Consider the following 12,296-nt stretch of genomic DNA (forward strand, 5'->3'; position numbering starts at 1 on the left):
AGGAGTCTGAAGCAGGAGGATCCCTTGAGCCCAGGAGTTTGAGGCTGCAGTGAGCTTTGATTGCATCACTGCCCTCTAGCCTGAGTGACAGAGAGAGACCCTGTCTCTAAAAAAAAAATAAACCAATTGCTACAGGCAATTGATCATGAGGATCATGCTTGCTAATCCTTACTGCCTTCACAGAAGCTGTGGACCTTAGGGGGACCCCCGGCTGCCCGATTTTCTCCATCTGAACTTCGGGTTATTGATCACTATCTACTTCTCTAAAGAGAAGGCTGCAAAAAAGGAGAAAATTATCTATGTGACTTGGAAAGCCACTTGAAAGAGTTCATGCTCTGAACTGCCTGCTAGCTCCCACTTCCTACCAAATCAAGATGAAAAACTTTGCATGACTTTGACAACATCCAGCGTCTTCACAGTTCCCTGTCTTCGTGTACAGCCTCATCCTTCTCTTTTCTCTGCTTTCACAGGGACACCCTATGTACATTTAGGCCTAGAGTTTCCTTCTAACCTTGGCGTCCAAGTGTTTCCAATGACCAGATAATGTCCCTCATTTATATTAGCTTTCGGGGGAACAAGAAAGTTCCTTTCCTCTATTTTCGTTGGCCTTCTAACAGCGATAAAGTTTCTACGCACTTCTAGAGTTTCTCCTTCCACCTGGAAGGAGAAACATGGAGAAGAATGCAGATGTCCACCAACAAAGGGCATCTATGTCAGCAAGAACTCGGGTACAAATCTGTCATTGCCCCAGGTGGGAGCTCAAGGCCCCACTTTGGACAGCGGCCAGGCCAGGAGAGGATTTCCAGAGTTCGAGTTCCTGCCCAGCCCGGACAGAAATCAAGCAGGATTATCCGACAGAAGGTTGCTGCACTGGCTCCTGAGTGTGTGCACAGCTCAACCCCCAGTGCTGGTGGGAAAGGAAAATAAATCTTGGGGCCCGAGATCAGTAAGCTACAGGGAAAAGTGAAGCTGGGAACGGCTGAGGGCAAACCTGCCCCCCATTCAATTCAAAGTCGCCCCTCTGCTCACTGAGATCAATGCATATCTGATGGCCTCATTTGGAGAGGCTAAGCAGAAACTCAGAAGAATGCAGCCATTTGTTTTGTGTCTACCTTTGACCTGGAAGCCCCCTCCCCGCTTCCAGCTGTCCTGCCTTTGCTTCGAGTTGTCCTGCCTTTCCAGACCGAACCAATGTTCATCTTACATATGCTGATTGATGTCTCCTGTCTCCCTAAAAATGCATAAAACCAAGCTGTGCTCTGAACACCTCAGGCACTTGTCATTAGGACCTCCCGAGGCTGTGTCATGGGTGTGCGTCCTTAACTTTGGCAAAATAAACTTTCCAAATTAACTGAGACCTGTCTCAGATTTTGGGAGGTTCACACTGGCTACACTCCTTTCTGTGGAGTTGCTGCCGCCTTCTCTCCTCCACGGGAGCTGAACAAAGTCCAAATCAGGAGGACGTTGCCACACAAAACAACACAAATGTTGTATTATTCTAACAGGAGAGAGACTCTGTGCTGTCCTCATTTGGGTCACACCCGCAGTTTGGAGGAGGCAGAGTTTGGTGCATGCAGAGAACTGAATTTAGAGGGCTTGACAGCCTCTTCGCTTGGCTCCTCTGTCCCGAGATTACATTCAGGATTTTCCCTCCAGCCTGAAGTTAGGGAGGTAGGTGGAACAAGGGTGACCTTTGGAGTGGGATTTTCATAAAATAAATACACTGGATGACAGCGTATAAAAGTTACAAACCTCTTTAGAATGCCATATGTGAGCAACTTGTAAACAGTCCATAAATATCACCTGCAAGGTGGAAGTCAAGGAGGCGGATGCAGAACTCTGTACGAACACATTTTCTGCAACACTGAACCATCTGGTAACGACAACTTATTCTCTAGTTGGCATAGGACTACAATGATAAAACATGTTACTTCTGAGTTCTGTCTGGAAACAGATGATCTCGGTTAACCCTGTCGTGTGGATATGTGGCCAATGCACATGGCTCCCAGCCACTCATACGTGGCGAGGTGGTGTCAGGAGAGGAATTAAGAAATTAACAGGTGTTATGTGGACATCCTTACTCCACAAGTGGGATTTCAGCAGCAACCAATGCCCCCCGGAAAAGTTTCCGAAGTCAGAAAATTTGTTCCTTTCATAATAATGCCTACGCTTTGAGCGATTTGTTTTTTAAAAGTTGGCGAACATCTCTGTCATTCTTGGGAAATAAGTGCAGAAAAACCTATGGAGAGCAACTTTACCCTTTGTAAACATTGCTTATTTTCAATATCCCAACAATTAGTTCTAGAATAATCAGTTCTACAAAGGATACCGAGATCTTTCCTACGTTCTATTTCACGTCGAGGATTTATAAAAAGAAAGAAAAAGAGTAAGAAGCAGAGAGAAAGAAGTTTTGATTTTCCTCCATATACACTACTTAGTACCGTCTTTGTACAGAAAAAAAATATTTCCAATTTCTCCAAACTAGAGAATAACGTAACGGAAACACGGCTGAAGGAGATGGCTAATGGCTTTATTACAACAAACACACATACAAACTAGACACATTTTAATGCCATTATCCCCTCCCCACCCAACGCCGACCTTCTAATTGTACTTTTAATCAAGAGTTCCTTCTTATGTTGTTACTTCCTGCCCTTCTGGGTTCCTATGATATGCCGTTTCCATCCTGGTCTCATCCTGTTTGGCCCCTTCGGGTAAAAGCTAAGGAGGCTGACCCGCAGCCTACCAGGGCTTTCAAAGCCCCAGAAGTCTGTAAACAGGAAAGATTTCCTCTGAGGTTGTGGGCTCCTCCTTGATCCAAAGATGGCCATTAGATAAGAACTTCCCCCAAATGGCCAGCCACTCTCATTTTCCAGATCAGATCCTCTCTTGGAGGGCACGTGACTAGGTGTCTATGGCAGAGGTGACAGGCAACGTGCCAGAACTCCATGAAGTTGCAGAAGTAAGCTGCAGCTGCTCTGCTGTTAATGGGGAGGTAGGGCTTGGAGAAACACAAAGATTCCTCTGAGCAATGGCCCAGGCAGGGGTCCCCTCCTGGTTAACAGCCAGGGAGGGTGAGCAGGTCGAACATCAGTTCAGAGTATGAAAGACAACGGGACTGCATGGAGAGCTCTGAGCCCTGGCTACCGGCTACCGTGAGGGTCTCGCGGGTTGGAAATAAGAATAATGACTTGTATCAAAAAAGATTAGTTTTTCCCCATGGTTGGTAAGTGGCCTGTTTTTAAGAAATGGGATGACAGTAACTTCCTCATTGGAGACATCGTTCCATGGAAAAGGACTGCTTAGGTCTATTTTCAAGGTCAACTTTATAGTCACAGCTCGTATTTTCAAAGCTGGGTACATCTTTGTCCAAGGCAGCTAATCTTTCCCCTGTGATTTCATTACGAGCGAACCAATTCAGACAAAAGGCTGTCCCTCAAGAGTCGTAGAATTTTGCGTTTCTTTCTAGTTATAATCACACCTGTCTCCGAACCTTGCCATGGAAGAGTGAAGTGAGAGGGAAAGAACAAAGCTTTTCCTCTATTTTCTTTCTAAATTGGGCAAGTAGATCAAAGTCTACCAAAACAAACAAACAAACATTTTCAAAAGACCTTCTTTCCTGAATGCCTCTTATCTTGGAACTCATCCTTCTTTGTTAATTACCTGACAGGAAGAAAGAGTGCTTTGAATTCTGATCATAGATTTCTCTGTACCACTCAAAGGGCACTTAATAAATTGTCTTCTTCTATTCACTATCTCGTTATTTGGATAAACGTCATCCTCTGAAATAGATGATAAACTTTTCAGTCCCAGGGGATTAGAGCAGAGTTCTTTGTCCCTTCCTTCCACACTTTTTAGGTATAAGTGTCAGTAACAGTTTGGTATTTAAACTCTACCTCATTTCATATCGAATTGACAATGATCTGGGCCTTATTTCATTGTAATAAGGAAGCAAAATGAAGAAGCCAGAACTTGCAGATGGCTGTTCTGTCTGCTTCAGTGTCTTGAAGTCAGAGGTTGGTGGTTAATGACAAGAAAGTAAATGTTAAATGTGCTTTTTGCACATTTGGCAAACAAACGGAGAACCAACTTAGAAAACATTTTATTGACATTTTAGTTATAGCATTTACCATTTTAAGAAGTAAAATATCTGTTTACAAGTCCTGCCTCCCCACTTGACTGTGACCCTTCAAGGACAATAAACAAGGCATTATCCTTCTTTCTATAGTCATGTAGTACCCACTGTGACATTGGCAGATGATATACACTGATACACACTCCAGTGTTTTTCTCTGATTAACATCAAATGAATTGTCATGACAATGAGAAATAAGAAATGTAGATTCTGATTTTTTTTTTTCCCAAGCCTTGAGAATCTGGTTTTCCTTCAAGCTATAAATTGGGGATTCAACCAAATCACATGAAGCAGCAAGTATTTCCTGTGTGGCACTTAGTTGTCCTGGGAAATAACTCAGTGTCATTTGGTTAACACACACATCCAGGCCAAATAGTTGAAAATAACGGAAACACATCGTGGTAATTAGGTTAGCAGTTGACCCAAGACATGTGCTCATTAAAATCCTTTCTTTCTCTGGCCTCCATTCTGCCTTCTTTCACTGATTGACTTTTCTTTCTTTGAATGAAATTCCTTCCCCCAGATGGTCTATTTCATCACAGCAAAAAATGGAGAAAGCTAAGAGACAGTGGGGAGGAAAACCAGTACCACCAAAAAGAACCCTTGGGGAGTTTTGCTTTCTGTGAGTTCTCTGTCAGTCAACTGTGCCCTGCTTCTATAAGACCCTTCTTATAGACTCTTCTTTCAAGGGTTTTCAAAACAGGAAAGCCTATTTATTTATTTATTACCAATTAGGACCTCACTGGTCTTCCCACTCTTTAGCACCAGGGCACCAGAACTCCAGTGTATGATGATGGACCCTAGCAGCCATTCCAGTGACATTATTCAACTCAAACAGAGCTTTGCAATAAGCTGTGTCTTTCCTTATGTGCTCTGGGGAGTGAAATGAGAATGACCCCATGTAAACCAAAGGCCACATGGTTGGCATTCAACAATCGACTTCTCATTTATTTGTGGATCCAATTAAGTCTAGGTCTGAGGCTTTACAGAAATGCATGGCACTCCTCGCAGATGGCATCTGGCCACCGCTTGAAAGCTTCTGGTGGAAGGAGAGCTCGCTGCTTTTCGAGGCAGTCTGTCACCCGAGTAGAAACAGCGAAGAAAACCATATGCCTTGAGTCTAAGCAATGACATTCCAAAAGCAAAAGCATCCATACAACCAGATTGACTGAAAGTAATGTAAACAGTCCAATCGATTCTTTGAAATTGAAGAGTGACTTGCTGTAGAGCAATGTGCACCATGATGGTATGTTCTGCCAGGCTACGCATGAGCACTCTATGGTAGTGCAATAAACTACACAGCCCGTGGGGAGGAGAATGTCAATCAACCGTTTAGTGCGACGTCATTGGTAACTCAGTTCTGAAGATCTGCTATCATGTATTTAGGTGAATATTCTGATGTGCTGGACTGCACTTTACAAACATATATAATCTACTAAAACGATTAAAAAAAATTGTGCACCTTTCGAGGTAAAATAGCTCAAGATAGAATCTGGACATCCTAGGAAGATAAGAAGTGGTACATGTTGGAAGCCTTTTCATGATATATTAGGGCTATAATTTCTACCCATTGGTCTCTGTTTTGCCCTTAAGGGTGACACAGCATAAGTTATAAACCCCCTGAAGGTCTAGCTGCGAAAGGGGTGCAAATACCAAATTGTAATTATGCATGACCTGGAAAGGCAAGAAGTAAGGCAGGCAATACGGCTGAAGAGGAAGTGTGCTCGGTGAGGAGATTGTTGTCTCCGGAATCCTGGGAATTAAGTTCTCACCATGGATCTACTCACTGGACAAGTCACGTCCAGCCTAAACTCCACTTTCTCCCTCAATCAAATAGAGAGGTCAGATTCTCTGTTAGCTGCCAAACTGTACATGTGTAAATTTCTATAGGTTTAAAAAAAACATGTACCATGACTAAAAGTCTACGACCATGGGAACATGATTTTGGGATTTCTTAGTAAAAAGTATTTCTAACCAAAATCTTCACTCTTGCTGACAAACATGTAGGATATGTGCGTGTTTGCAGGGAAGTGATTGTTTATATTCATTTGCTAAGGTTAAACCATTTTCCCCTACAACTCTTTGTGACTTGGTTGGGCTAGCCCACAAACACGCTTCTGTTCATGGCAGAGAGCTGTCTACATCCACCTCACATTGTTTCTCTAGCTTAAATGAGAGGCAGGACAATGAGTGTGAAACCACTGCTGGACTCAGATGTAGTGTTTACAAAGGCAGCTGCTTTTGCATGCCGGGTCAGAAGGGTGTGTGTGTGTGTGTGTGTGTGTGTGCGTGTTCCTGCATCTATGAGGGATCACTGAAAGCAGCTTCCTTCAGCCTCTGTTTTGACATAAGGATTCTGAATTCAAATCACCTTCAAAAGCATCAAGAGGTTAAGGCAGGCTGGACAACGACTAAATAATATGTGAACACATATCTTATCCCTGTGGTCAGTTTACAATTTTCCTTGACAGCTAACTGCTAATTATGACATAGTATTATTATTTCAGAAATTATGCTTGGTTAATTTCCTTTGTGCTTTACACTTTTGTTAAAGGTAGTCCATGATGTCTTTTAGCTGCTCAATAAAGGGTCACCTAAGGAAAAGCAATCGTAAGCCTAACATCTGGGAAAAATATTCCCAGCTGGGTAAGTTGCACGAGAACAAAGTTATTTCTCAGATGACTTTTTTTCCTTTCAGCTTCCAGCTTTGTTTTCCTAGGAATTGTGTAGAAATGCTGGCATTAATGAGTGATAGAGGCTTTGATTGAATCAATATTGGGTGAAATTAGTTTGTAAACATAGTTGTGATTACTTTTGTGGGAGTTGGACTGAATTTCTCAAGGAAGTATACAAAGAAAAGACTCAGGGCAGAGCTACAGCTGCCGTGGCAAACAGAGGCCTAACTTTATAGACTTTTCCATACTCTGCATATGTTGAAACGACAGGCTGATTCATAGCTTCCTCGCTTAGTTTCCAAATCGCTTTGCAGCAAAAGCAGATTTACTCCATTCCCAAGACTATAACCAGGATTCATGATCCCACAGGCTCAAATCTTCATAAAGGGAATTTTACAAAGCATACCTCCCAATTCTTGACATCCCAATTCAAATATTTTCACAAAACAACAGGACTTTCAATTAAGACAGAGGTCAGCCAACTATAGCCTGTAAACCAAACCTGTCTGACTGCTTGTTTTTGTAAATAAAGCTTTATTGGAACACAGTTATGCTCATTTATTTGCCTTTTGTCTATGGCTACTTTCGTAAATGATGGAGAAGTTGGACAGTTGAGATTGAGGCTGTCTTGCATGCAAAGTCTAAAATATTTCCTATCTGGTCTTTTTCAGAAAGTGTGCCAGTGCCTGATTTAAAATATCAATTTGTGCCATAAAAAAGGAATCAATTTATTTGAAAATATAGATGCAGTTTAAAGTAAAACTCAACCGAGGTGTTCTTTAAAACTAACCTAAAACAAAAGTTATATATCTCTCTCTATATTTATGTATATAATATATATTTAAGAGCCTAATATAATGCTTTACATGTAATTTCAAGAGAAAACAGGATAAAAGCTACCTATAGACAATAATCTATAGAGTAATAATAGAAGAGCATTACTCCAATTATCTTCTGAAGCAAATTGGAGTATATATCAAGAGTCTTAATACTGTTTTTATTCTTTGGTTCAGCAACCACACTTCTAGAAATCTCTTTTAAAGAAATCCCCAAGCATACATCAAGATTTACGTATACAGATGTTCATTCCATTGTTATTTATATTTATAATCGTGAAAAATTAAAAACATCCTAAATATTCTAAGCCGTTTAGATAAAAGTTATTTTAAAAGCGTAATGTGATTTATCAAAACTCATTTTAAAAAATATTTAAAGAATTACCATTTGACCAAATAATCTCATTACTGGGTATATACCCAAAGGAATAGAAATTGTTCTATCATAAAGACACATGCACACATATGTTCATTACAGCACTATTCACAATAGCAAATACATGGAATCAATTTAAAAGCCCATCAATGGTAGACTGAATAAAGAAAATGTGGTACATATACACCATGGAATACTATGCAGCCATAAAAAATAATGATGTCATGTCCTTTTCAGAAACATGGATGGAGCTGGAGGCCATCATCCTAAGTGAACTAGTGCAGGAACAGAAAATAAAATACTGCACATTCTCACTTACCAGCTACACACTGATTACATATGGGTACAAAGAACAACGGACAGCAGGGTCTGCTTGAGAGTAGAGGGTGGAGGGTGGGGGAGGGAGAGGATAAAAAAACTATCTATTGGGTACTGTGCTTATTACCAGAGTGACAAAATAATCTGTACACTAAACCCTTGTGACTTGCAATTTACCAGTATAACATGTACCCTTGAACCTAAAACAAAAATTTTATGTGTGTGTGTGTGTGTGTGTGTGTATATATATATATATATATGTGTGTGTGTGTGTGTGTGTGTACAATAAGTATATTTAAGAGCCTAATATAGTGCTTTACATCTACTTTCAAGAAAAAACGGTAGGATAAAAGCTGTCTACAGAGAATAATCTCAATTTTTTTTTTTTTTTTTTTTTTTTACAAGAGTCTCACTCTGTCACCCAGGCTGGAGTTCAGTGGCATGATCTCAACTCACCGCATCCTCTGCCTCCCGGATTCAAGTGATTCTCCTGCCTCAGCCTCCTGAGTAGCTGGGATTACAGGCATACGTCACTACAACTGGCTAATTGTTTTGTATTTTTAGTAGAGACAGGGTCTCACCATGTTGGCTGGGCTGGTCTTGAACTCCTGACCTCAAATGATCCACCTACCTCAGCCTCCCAAAGTATGGGGATTACAGGCGTGAGCCACCACGCCCGGCCTCAATTTTTTGGAACATATCCATATTTCTAAATGCAAAGAAAATAGGCTGAAAGAATGTATACCAACGTCTAGATTTGAAAAGTTATTTCAGATAATTTTGTGCTCAAGCAAAATAAATATACATGCCTTTTTACTTAATTTACAAAAATGTTAGTCCCAAATAAAGTTCTTCTTAATTTATAGAAATGTCAGTCCCAAATAAAGCTAATACCCATTTAGAAATGGCACCCATTTCCAAAACAGTACACTTTTTAATGTAATAAAAAATGTTACCTATTCTCTGAAGTATTCTTTTTATGAATCACATTATCTTTTGAAAGATTAGAGATGGAGCAGAGATGGCAGCTTTGGGGCACTGTGCTACCAATTTTTCCTCAAGTCCACAGTGAACTCTACAACCTGTTAAGCCATTCCTTCCCAAGAACTCTCTCAAATGTATTGTAAATGGCCACTACTAGTCAGTCAGAAGTATTATGTGAGATCAAACGTATTTGCCATCTGTGACAGGGCTATGTAAGTTTTCCAAGTTAATTCCACCCTTCCCCCTCTTAAGACCACGTGGTGAAACACCTTTTTATTGCCATAGATCTTGATCATCCTGCTTTGAATGTCTTAGAATGTTCTGTGTGTATTTCTTTCAAATCCAAAGAAATGCACTGTGTCTCTCCACGTGCATTCAATGCTGAATGTCTGAGTTAGGAGGTACTGCCCCAAGGGCTGAGTGAAGCTGGTCTGGGTGAGCCTAGTTACTGTATCACCCATGTCCACAATTTCTTGTATTTGTTTCTAGCACCTGACACTGTGAACAATGCTTCTGTTTTTAAAATGCTCACTTCAGCAGCTTTCGGTAGCAAGACGCTGTTCTAACTGGTATCTCTCTCATGACACCTTCCCATTGTCCCCAGAACACCCTCTAACCTTCATCCATCCCATCAAGGGGGCTTTTTCTCAAGACATTTCTTTCTTTTCGTTTTCTCCTTACCCTTCTACAAAGCGTCAATTTCTAAACTTTAGCCTGCAAATGATTCCCACGTTTCTATGTCCAGCTTTGCCCACTTTCCCATTGTTTTTTTGCACGTCCCTACTTGAAATGTTTACAAGTCTCTCAAAATGTTTGAGATGGGACCTATTCTCTTACTCTCTTGCTTTATTTGCTCTTTTTTTTTTTTTCATTTCTTTTTTTTGGAGACAGAGTCTTGCTCCGTCTCCTCTGTCACCCAGTGCAATGGTGTGATCTCAGTTCACTGCAACCTCCACTTGCCAGGTTCAAGCGATTCTCCTGCCTCAGTCTCCCAAGCAGCTGGGATTACAGGCGTGCACTGCCACACCCAGCTGATTTTTGTATTTTTAGTGGAGATGGGGTTTCACCATGAGAGCCAGGCAGTGCTAGGCTTATAGGAGTGAGCCACCACTCCCAGCTGCTTTATTTACTCTTAGTGTCACTAGTACTAGTGTTCCTTCGGACCCAAAGATGGAGACATTTGTATCATTATTAACATCCTGGCCACCATCGCCTCTCAAATTATATCACTGGCCAAGTCCCTTCCATGTCTCCCTGAGGACGTACCTTCCTTTCTAATTTTACTGACACCAGTCACCTTCAGAGAGTGGCTGGGCCCTTTCGTGGGAACAAATGAGCATGAAATGGAAAGATAAAGCATTCTACTCACGTATTTAGTCTTTAACATTTACTGAATAATACTTATCTGTAGACCCCAGCTTGGGATGTAAGGAAGGAAAGACGACCTACATTTTCTTTCTTTTTTTAAGTTCCGGGGTACATGTGCAGAACGTGCGGGTTTGTTACATAGGTAACAGGTTAGGTAATTACACAGGTAATAGGTAACAGGTTTGTTACATTGTTCTGCACATGTACCCCAGAATGGTGGTTTGTGGCTCTGATCAATCCGTCATCTATATTAGGTATTTCTCCTAATGCTCTCCCTCCCCTACCCCCTACCCCCGCCTCCCAACAGGCCCCGGTGTATGATGTTCCCCTCCCTGTGTCCATGTGTTCTCATTGCTCAGCTGCTACTTCTGAGTGAGAACATGTGGTGTTTGGTTTTCTGTTCTTGTGTTAGTTTGCTGAGACTGATGGCTTCCAGCTTCATCCATGTTCCTGCAAAGGACATTAACGCATCCTGTTTATGGCTGCATAATATTCCATAGCACATATGTGCTACGTTTTGTTTATCCAGTCTATCACTGATGGGCATTTGGGTTGGTTCCAAGTCTTTGCTGTTGTGAATAGTTTCTTTTTATTCTTTCTCTTCAATATGTGCCACTTGAAAAGCCAGTAAAATGATGCCAAGACTATAAACCAACTCCAAAAAGTCAGAGCTGACTTGGTTTAGTCCCCTGTGAAGAGGTAAGGCCTGTTACTCTGGAGTATAAGGCATAGCAGGCTGGTGAGTGAAAAGGGATTGATTGGGACCTAAAAGTACAGGAAAAGAAGACAAATACCTAAGTTCAAGCTACCAGAGAAGGTCGTAGATAGAGAATAGGCAGAAGCGAGTCAAGTGTCCAGGGTCTGGGGACTGAGTGACCTTGGGAAACAAGAGCACCCCAGTTGATGGCTGAATCTCAGAGGGTCTAGGACCCCAGCAGAGGATTACAAGTAGAAAGCACTAGCAACCAGCAAAAAGCTTGATCCTCAGCCAACAATGACCTCAGCCAGATGTTTTTTATATGGATCTTGTTTAGAGTGAGATCTGGGTCCCAGGTGAGGCTGCCTGAAAGCTGCAGACGAAGATAATGAGGTTCTGCAAGCTGGAAGGGCATGGAGGCCACACGGAGAACAGCCCCTGAGCAGCAGGCCGGTTCTACTTGTTGTCGCTGTCTTTCTAGACAGGAAATACCACGAGGGCAGAGAATGATGCCTGCTTTGTTCACTGCTCTATCACTGTCGCTCTCACTATCACTATCATCTGTTACAGTGATCGGCACATACAGGTTGGTCAATAAATACTTACTGAATGAATGAATAAATAAATGAATGAATGGGGTAGTAAGCAACAAATGAAGTTTTCAGAAGAAGAATTCTGGTGTCCAAAGAAACAATGCTTGGGAAAGTGCCTGAATCTCCCTCAGTTTCTGAGTTTGTGAGTTCTGAATTTATGACCACGTATATATTTTTTTAAGCACATGCTGTGATGAATGTTTAACCGTGACCTCATGTTCGCCATCAATCTCAGGACTTGTATAATATTCCACATATAAACCAAGCCCTAAAACAACATTGATAAGGAACAGGAACAGTCTAAGCCTCAAGGC

General features: G+C 41.6%; 1 protein-coding gene across 3 annotated transcripts in view; it reads right to left on the reverse strand.

The window, feature by feature from the left end:
• The window catches only part of NRP1 (neuropilin 1), a 158,735-nt gene that overhangs the window by 122,357 nt on the left and 24,082 nt on the right, over positions 1-12,296 (reverse strand). The gene's annotated exons all lie outside the window — the stretch shown is intronic.

This window comes from Saimiri boliviensis, chromosome 8 (genome assembly GCF_048565385.1).
Source record: "Saimiri boliviensis isolate mSaiBol1 chromosome 8, mSaiBol1.pri, whole genome shotgun sequence".
Taxonomy (NCBI): Eukaryota; Metazoa; Chordata; class Mammalia; order Primates; family Cebidae; genus Saimiri; species Saimiri boliviensis.